The following is a 10,194-nucleotide window of genomic DNA, read 5'->3' as shown; positions in this document are numbered from 1 at the left end:
TTTTGCTTTTTCTCAAACTTTGACCGAGATGTGTGGGCCCCAAAGACAACATCACCCCAGAACAAGGCAATTTTGTATCGGTAAGATTCTTACCAATTAACAACTTTCCTGCACTAGTCGTAATCGAAATCATGGACCAACATAACACAGTGGACAACGAACCTGGAAGAAGAAATTCTTTAAAACTCAATGTGCGTGTAAGTTCAATTCACGATCACTCCTAGAGAAAGAAATATACATTTGGTATATAGTCAAAACTGTCTTAAGCGGGCAGGAAAAGGGAAACTGAAAAAGCAACTGCTTAGTGCAGGTAAACTTTTAGACCAGGTTCCTTCTTTAGTAACACTTCTTTATTTGAAAACTGAATATGGCTGCTTTGTGCAGTGCTATGCTTAAATCAGGTGTTCGTAGAACCAGGTTTGACTGTAATGTGTACTGGCTGAGACAACATAACTTCCTTTATCCTACAGACGATAAAACGAGTTGCATAAATTAAAAAATGTTTATTTTTATTTCATAATAATAGTACACATTAAAATTTTATTTTACACAGGTTTAATAATCACACCAGATAGTTGACATACTCCATTGTATATACACTAAATAAACCAAACTTCAGTATTTTAATGCCCAACATTTTTTGATTTTTGTTTCTCTTGAATAACTTTTCATGAAGAGGTTTTAGAGGGATAGATATTTTATACAAAAGGATGCGAAATTTAATATACAGCATCCTAATTATAAAGTTGTGGATGATTCGTTGATTAAGTAATTATTTTGGAGATTCTGCAAAGGTCTTACAAATGTTGAATTTTCCGCAACATATCCAATTTCAATTACCTGATTTGAACAAATTGAACCAATTTAGAATTCTTGTATGACAACAGATCATAATGGAATTACTATCGGTGGAGATATTTGCATCCATAGAATTTTGCAAATTTCTAATTATGAAAATGAATGTGGGAAAAATCGTTAATTGTGCATTATAAATGAAAGCAATTAACTGATCATCAGAAATCGACCCAATAAGAACCCATTAGAAAAATTGCAATGAGTTTAATTTTTTAAACTTTTTATTTTCTATGGTAAACACCCGTTCCTTACTACTCCAACGTATGATAGCAACTGACTGTATTTCTAAGAAAGCTATAGAATAAAACAACCCCACCTCGCTTCTACTTATACAGCCTGATTACCAAGCATGATAAAGAAGTTATTTTGCCGCACCCTGTATAAGAACTTCAAAGATAATTCCTAGGTTAGATGGGGGTCATTGTAATTACTGATATATCATGAGCAACCCCGTAAACTTGTACTCAATTTTTATGAAGTAAACAAAAAAAAAAAAAAAAAAAAGACACCAAAAACCAACTGTGTCTAAAATTCGAGTATTTACTCGTAACTCGAAAAAAATTATATTTCTCTCCTTTTTCTTCTTTAAGAATATCAAAGAATGTAAACCGAATAAAACATCTTTGTTTTAATGACAAATTTTCAATATTCCTATATAAAATTGGAATTTTTAACTAACCAATGGGTTAAAGTGTAAGAAGTGTTATGCACTGACAGGAGCTTCCGAAGCGGGTAGACTGGAGGGCTCTAGTCCCTCTAGATCAATTAATCTTTGTGTCGTTATCACCCAAAAATTATCCGTTAGGCAAAAATTGTAAGTTTAATGTCCATGAGAGTAATGAGGTTCAAGTGAGTAACGAGTTTAGCTCACAATTCCTCGAGTGTTTTTGTAAACTCGAAAATACTCGAGCAGCAAAATTTAGGCCGCAGCACATCACTAATTGTAATTCTATAATGTGTACTTATACTTATAGAAGAGTTCTGTGTATAGAAAAAATAAACTTTAGCGATTAGAAAAAGAAAAACGGTTGTTGGGTGAGCTCTTTCTTCTTTTTTGTTCATTATTTAATAGGTCGTCGATGTGTATTATTGCCTCTCTTTGGTTGGATTGTTTAAAAAATGCATAATAAAATTAGTATATAGGAATTTAAACATAACTTTAATATTTGAATGCTCTTCTCCTTACATCAGTTATTCATTTACAGACAGCTGATATAAACAAGTGTCTAAATTCAGTACTACCATATGTCTCGCTCCTGCCTTCCCCTCGCACTCTTACAAAAATCACATCTCTTATTCCATCAGTGCACCTCCATCTGTCCAATAAGGGAAGGTGTGGGGGCGGGTTAATCGAACTTTAAAAAATGGAGAAACAAACCACCCTAATTCCTAATAATATATTATATGCATGTTTGTTAGTTTGAAGGAACAATAATAATAATATAACTTAAGTATGTATATCTATATAATAGATTCTTTCCCGCGCACGTGTACAACAAAGTATTTACACACTACATAAGGCAAAACTGAAATGAAATGGAATGGAACTCCTCCAAGGCTATTATTATTCTTATTGTGTGTATTTTTTGTTCCCTCTGATTATGACTACTACTACCACCCCTGGTATTATATATGTATATAATACTGAAAGCAGAAGTCATTAAGAGTAAGTAGTCAAGTCAATTATTCTTACTTACTCTTAGGGTTTTAACAAAATAAAGAAAATAAATATTTTAGTTTTTGTTCTTTCTCATTTAGAATTGAGAAGGAAATAAAGAGACAAGTAATTTTTTGAAATATATCGTCTCATGAGGCATCTTTTCATTTTATCAATGTACATTGTACATCAATTTATCTATGTATAACAGGGATTTGAGTTTTGATAAGGATTGAAAAGCCATTTCTCATTGTTCCCTTCTATGGATATTGTTATGGAAGGAGTCAGTCAGATGAGTACTATTTCTTTTTTGAATGATTGATAAATAATCATTCATCCTCTTATCTGTTAGATCAGTCATTCCCAACTGTTTTATCACTGCAGAGTACTTAGTCGGATTTTTAATGGAGAAGGGAGAAACATCTAATTTTAGCCGGATATTTGGTTCTATAATTTTTATTCAAAACATTTTTGATTGACCTTTTCTAATAGAAAATACATTTCTTCAGGATATAAACAATCTCATAGAGCCCCGATTAAGAATAATTGTTTTAGATTTACGTATATTTATATATACTGTATTCAAATTGAACCTGGTAGAAATAGTTAATTGTGCAAGTTACAATTGTATTAATATAATACCAAACCTTTTCATTACAAAATATCATTGTAGCTATATATTGCGCCACAGAAAATGTATTTATCAATGGAAATTGAGAAAACTAAAAAATATATATTGTCCGCAAGGTGTCGTGACAGTCTGTAGTTTGTTGTTTAAAAAAATTTAGAAGCTAAGAACAATTTTTTTTAAATAATATTATAATCAAAGGGGTTTTATTATTTTGCATCATTTTGTGTTGTCTTGTTTACTAACTATTATCAGGGTACGCCCACAGGGGGTGGGGTGAAGGCCCTCCTAAATTAAGGAATTTTTGCATTCCTTCTCATGTCATTTCATATTTGTATTTTTTTCCAACAAATTAAATTTTCTATGAATAGCTATGGGGTTTTGAAACTTTTCTTCAAAAATGTAATATTTCCAATATAATTTTTTTTTTTGAGAATATCTATGGATTTTTAATTTTTTTCCCCAAAAAATTAATATTTTAAATAATTTCTGAGAATTTTTTTTTTTTAATTAATTTTATAATTTTTTTCTCCAAAAAAATTAATTTTTCCTCATATAATCTTTTAGATTGAGTTTTAAAATTACAAAAAAACAACAACATATGATTGACAAAGTTATGATATTTCAGGTTTATGGATATTTAGATGTAGCTCAATGTCCTTAGAGTTTTGAAATTTCAAAACGTGATTTGTTTCTTACATAATTCGTATACTAAACATTAAAGCTTTTTGGTAAAATGCACAAAATTAGTTATTTAAAATTTCTATTATAAGTTTTTAATAAATTTATGATGTGGACTCAGTATTTACCTATCTAAAATTACGATAATGGTATTTTTATAAGTGCATTTTGCTTAACCGTCTGCTCGTTAGCTTATAATGCCCAAACAATTTGACTGATATATACAAAAATATGTAAGTACATTTATTTTTCACTTAAGCAAACAAAACAATTGTTCATTTTGATGACCTTAACCTCAATCACCTTTTTGAAAAAAAAAAAAAAACCTATAAAGGAAACCTTAATAAAATAAATCAAAAATTTATGAGAAAAAAATAAATTGTAATGAAAATTGAGTAAAAGATAATTTAATAAATAGAAAAATGACCTCTGAAGTAATTTGAGTACTAAGGCAAAGACGATTTAAATACCAATGCAGTCAAATCCGGATATAATACAATTACGCTTATAGTCAACGTTCTCTCAGATACCCATTTTTTTCATGCAGAAAATACATTGCATAGAAGAAATATGAAGTAAAAAGTCGGGATAAAGTCAACTTTTTCTTCCCTTTATGGGTATCAACTACATGAGAATGAAGAATTACTATGAGAAGTTTTCCTCGTCGTATATAGATTCAAATCGGAAGTCGGATACAACATTTTTGTTCTCCATGCTTATTTTTGAATTTATTTCACATTGCTTTTCAATCAATATCCTGAGTTTTTTCTATACTTTCGAATATAGTCAACTTTTCATATAAAAACATCAGCTTCCTTTATCCAGATTTGACGGCTACATATCTTTTTACTACAAATTAGTAAAATAATACTAAAATAAATTCCATTACTTTTAACTATTAAAATCATATTTTCTAGACAGTAAAAATGTACAATTTCAAAACTTTACGGGGATTTAACTACCTGTATTTATTCATAAAAATGGTTCAAACTTGGTCGATTATATTTTATGGGCTCATTCCACACCAAAGTGATCACGGGAGTTAATCACAAATATCTCTAAATTGGCTAATGTTTTTGTCTAGATACTACTTAATTTATGTTTTTGTCCCTGTTGATTTGGTAGTCACCAGGATTAGGGCAAAAGATACTGCTTGGTTTTGATCAAACTTGGTACGTAGCTTATAACCATATGGCCACAGTAAAAGGCCATTAAATTTTGTTTGGTCAAGATAACATAAAGCGTACAAAATGCATACTCGACCATAACTTAAGGAACAAATTGAGATGTATACATCAATTTGGTTTTAGGTGGAGAGGGTTTTGCACTCAACTGAGTGCCTATTCGAGTTGAAATTCGTAACAAGGAGATAATAATAATAATTTGTTGATAGAAATGGACGATGATGGAAAGGACCTTGATGAGAACCCCCATTCTGGCCTATGATTATCTAAAATCTGGGAGGCATGTTCACCCGCCTCCAGTGTACATAACTGTTTGGGGGTATTGCTGTAGAATATATCAACACATAGCTAAGGGACTAAAAGACCATTATGTTTGTTTGGTTTTGTAAGAGTTGTAACAAGATTTGACAATAAACGTCTTCTCTTTTCTCACACCATCATTAACAAAAACAACAACAATAATAATATATTTTTAGGCACCCAGACTCAATTTCTTTATATATAAGTATAAAACGTTTAAAACACATTGTGTTATTCAAACAAAATTTCAAGTGTCACTTATTTCATTTCGTATAACTTATTCCCCCTTTGGGGTGACACATCAACAACAAGGGTGGTCCAACATCTATGAATATCTCTCTACATTATACATATCTTCTCCATCGCCATCATCTTATTCACTATAATAAAAAAAAACACAACAAAAAAAATCATATTTTTTAGTGGGAGTTCGTAATATGATATTGTAATTAAGTGATTTTTTTTCTTCCCTTACTTTTTTTTTTTTTTTTGACATTTAACAACTTTTTTGTGTGTTTTCTCTCTCTTTCTTGCACTTTTTATTTCCCTTTTCTTATGGAAAAAAATAGTGTTGTCACGATACCAATATTTGTGTATCGGTTCCGTTACCTAAATTAGTATTTCGATACTTTTTCTACAAGGGGTATTTATAAGCAGTGAGAGAGACGTTTGCAGGATTTTTATTTGGGATACTGAAAGGAGGGGAATATGCTCAAAAATGTGATGCCCTTAAAAAAGACAACTTTCATTCTTACTTTGTTTCATAAAGGACAATTTTCTAAAAAAACGTCATTAAATATAAAAAGAAATAATCTTGTCATTTGTCTTTTTTATTAAAAAAAAAATGTCCATTACATAGATAAAAAAGTCCGTATTTTATTTCATAAAAAAATCTAGTCTTTATGAAAGGAAAAACAAATAATAATCTTTACACTAGGCCTTAAATATCATTTAAAATATAGAAATAGATATTCTTTTCAGCGTTAGCGAATAAAATATGAACATGATTGTCTTAAAAAGGCAATAAAAGACTAACCCTTTTCTAAATAAAGTATTGAAAATAAAATAAAGCCCTATTTTCTTTAAAAATAATGCCCTTCGAATAATAACATTTATAAAAATTGACATGCTTTATATTTTATAAAAATAAAAGTACATTCATCTCTATAGTAATGATGGGAGAGTTAATAGGAATCTGGAATAAGATAAATCAGGTGTTTTTTCTGGAATCGGGAAAATAATGTTTAATTTGTGATTCAAACTCTTATTTATTAGTTTCCTAGGTTAATTAAAAAAAAAGAAATAGCCCCTTCTAAAATGAAGGAATTTTTGATTTTTAAAAGAAAATTTGATATTTGAAATTTAATTTTTCAAATTTTTTTCCCAAAAAATTTAACTTTCTGTGAATATCTATGTATTTTTTAAATTTTACTCCAAAAATTTAATTTATAATTTTTTTTTTTTCAAAAAAATTTATATTAGAAATTTAATTTTTTCCCAAGAAAATGTTTTTTTTTTAAAGAACAACTCGGGGAAAAAATTACTATTTGAAATTTTTTAACCAAAAAAGTTTATTTTTTTGTGAGCAGTTGTGGATTTTGGAATTTTTTTTCCAAGAAATTTAAATTTTGTGAGAATAGCAATGGGTATTTTTTTAATTTTTTTTGTAAATAATTGAAGATTTTTGTAGAAATTTTAAATATGAAATTGTAATATTGGAAATATAATTTTGTAAATTTTTGGTCTTTTTTTCAAAGAAAAAATATCAAAAAACCAAACCAATCAAAAAATATAATCTGCTGATGCAAAATGGTATTTATAACAATAATTTAAAATATAAAAGAATCGAAATGTGTATGGGCAACTTTTACTAGAATTGCATGGGCATTGTTATTTTCTTTTTTGAATTCTTGCATTAGTACTTTACACCATGCCCCTCTCACAATAAAACCGGCCCTGACTAGACTGCCAGTATATCGTAGAACCAATAAAGTCAAGTGTTTATAATGTATGTATTAGGAATAAGAATCAGTACGAGAGAGAAGGGAGGGGGGAAGAAACATTAATTTCAATTTGATAAAATCTATAAATAACCCGACTCCACTCACTAATAAACATTTACTTTTTTATATCTTCTTAGATAAATAGAATGTTTGTTTGGTTAGTCTCTCTCTCTCTATTTTTAAGCAGAAGGAGAAACACCCGGTTCGAATATAAAAATAAGATTATTATTATTGAAATAAGCATAGTCATATCAGATGTGAAAAAGAAAGATATAATATATAAAAAATAAGTGGATTTTCCGTCAAACAATTGCCCCAGATATTATATGTATAAGACCATCCGAGAGAAGTTATGTATGTACATATGTACGATAAATATAAAAAGATAAAACGCCTTGGTTTACCGGGTGAAGAATAGGGTTGTAAAGGTATTTTTATGAGGAGTTACTTATTATGTATATGATATATTGTACATGCTAATAATATGAGACGAACAGAAGAGATAGCACTCATAATATACATACTATGTACATACAAAGGGGACAAGCAAGTGTTAACTCCATAGATGATGCAAAAAAAGAATCACCAACTTATGTTTATAATAATAATTAGGTGGTATTAAGCCACCTCCAGGTCTAATTAGAATGAATAAAATACATGTTTCGTTTAATGATTATATATATATATATATTAGACTGTTTCCGTTTTCGGGTTCATATTTTAGTCACTCTACAAAAATACCTATTTACCTAAACTCTTCTAGCGACAGTCAAAACTGACTTTGGCAAAGTTATAGGCCTTTGAGATCATTTTATGCGGAGTACAAACCATTTCATAGATATTTCAAGATATTTTAAAGGCGCCTCTTCTAACATTGTTACAAATAAGATTATCCTATGAGTGAAAAATTATACTTTTTGGATCAAAATGGGATATTTCTCTGTTATACCGAACAGGATATCACAAAATTTAACCCAACATAGTTGAAGTGATGGTTGTTAAACAAAAAGAGGGAAAATTAATAAATTATTTTGATAAAACTGGAAAACTACAAATCGTTGAGCACACTCTTAGACGCCTTTAAATGATTAAAAACAAGGTGTCAATATTTTACCCGATTGGAGGCTTATAGTATCATATTTGGTGGTATAAGAGGCCTCACAATGGCTCATTTCCACACAAAAATCCATTATATTTTTATTTTGAAAGGTCCTGTATCAAGCATTCAATCGTATAAAAAGCATCTAACTTTGCCAAAGTTAACTTTATTACTGTTCCCAGTAGAGGAACAATATTTTTGTATTAGTTACGATACCTATTTTTTTTTCCCCCCATGATTTTCTGACTTATATTATCAAAACATAAAATTGTAAAGTTTGTTCCTCCATAGTTGAAATGAGATAGTTGTTGTTGAGCTTTAAGGAAGAACATTATTATCTTTGATAAAACAGGGAAACTGCAAATCATTGAACACACTCTTAGAGCCCTTAAATTATTCAGAGTAAGTTGCACAATATTTTTTACTGATAGACCAAAACAAATAAATATATGAGTTCAATTGGGCCCATTTCCACCCGAAAATTCAATTACAAGATCCAGTACTCACCAAAAATGGCCTAAGAGGTCTGTAACTTTCTCAAAGTGAGTTATTTGATATTCCTCAGCAGAAAAGGTATTTGTGCATATCAACCTGAGATCGAGACAGTCTAAAATTATATATAGCTATATATACAAAGAACTTGATGGACATAAAAAACAATTAATGGATCAACTTCTCCACATCATCTCAAACCAACGTATCTGATCATAACAAATGCCTACTTACTACTATATATCAAAAGAGGGAAATGAAATGAAAACGTCTTGTTATTTATTTATTTTTTTAAATAATAAAATAAAATAGATTTTAATCCAAGATCGTTAATATTTACTTCTTGTAAAAATCCTTTAGAGAAGTAATTATGTTCGTTGAAACAAAAATAAAATAAAAAGTTGAAAATAGAAGAAGTCAATCAGTCAAACAATAATAGAGTATACCTACTGATAAAATAACGACCTACTATTAAGTCATAAGAGGGCATAAAACTAATGATGATGTATGTACATACATATAAAATATCCTCTTAATTACAAATCAGGGGCCTAGAGGAAAAGACTCTCTAACAAGTCACTTTTGGGGGAATTGATATTAATACCTATGTTACTATTGTATTTATTTGTTAATTATACCTCTTTGACAAATAAATCTATTAGAAAATATCTATTCAATACATTTCCTTTTAAAAATGTAGCATATTTATTATATACTATGATAGAGCAAATACTCAAATTATAATACCACCAACTAGTGTTTTGTCAGTTCTTTTTATAATGCTGAGTGACGTCATCGAGGACAGTGCTTTATAAATTGTTTTTTTTTTAAAATTTTTTTGAAAAAAAAATCTTAAAATTCCAATATTTGTAAAAAAAATTCCAATATATGTAAAAAAAATTCCAATATTAAAGTTTTTGGAAAAAAATTTCAAAATTTCATAGTTACTCTCACAAGATCCAATTTTTTGAAAAAAAAAAATCATATATTTAGAGCTGCTTACAAAAAATGATATTTTTGGGAAAATATTTCTAAAATTACATTTCAATATAAAACTTTTCAGAGAAATTTTTTCTAAAATCCATAGCAATTCACAATGTACTCGAGTCTTGAGCAATGATCAGGGATTTTTATTATGACAACATATCTATTTAGACTGAATGTAGGAACATTCTAGAAGCATTATCTTTTAATTGACAGTATTATGATAGTAAAATAGTGATCGAGTGTTTACCATAGTTAATTACTAGACTTGGGATTTGTGAACGATCGCTCAAAAAATCGCTCATTTTGCC

Source organism: Lepeophtheirus salmonis, chromosome 1 (assembly GCF_016086655.4).
Source record: "Lepeophtheirus salmonis chromosome 1, UVic_Lsal_1.4, whole genome shotgun sequence".
NCBI classification, from domain to species: Eukaryota; Metazoa; Arthropoda; class Copepoda; order Siphonostomatoida; family Caligidae; genus Lepeophtheirus; species Lepeophtheirus salmonis.
Note: the sequence above shows the minus strand (reverse complement) of the source record.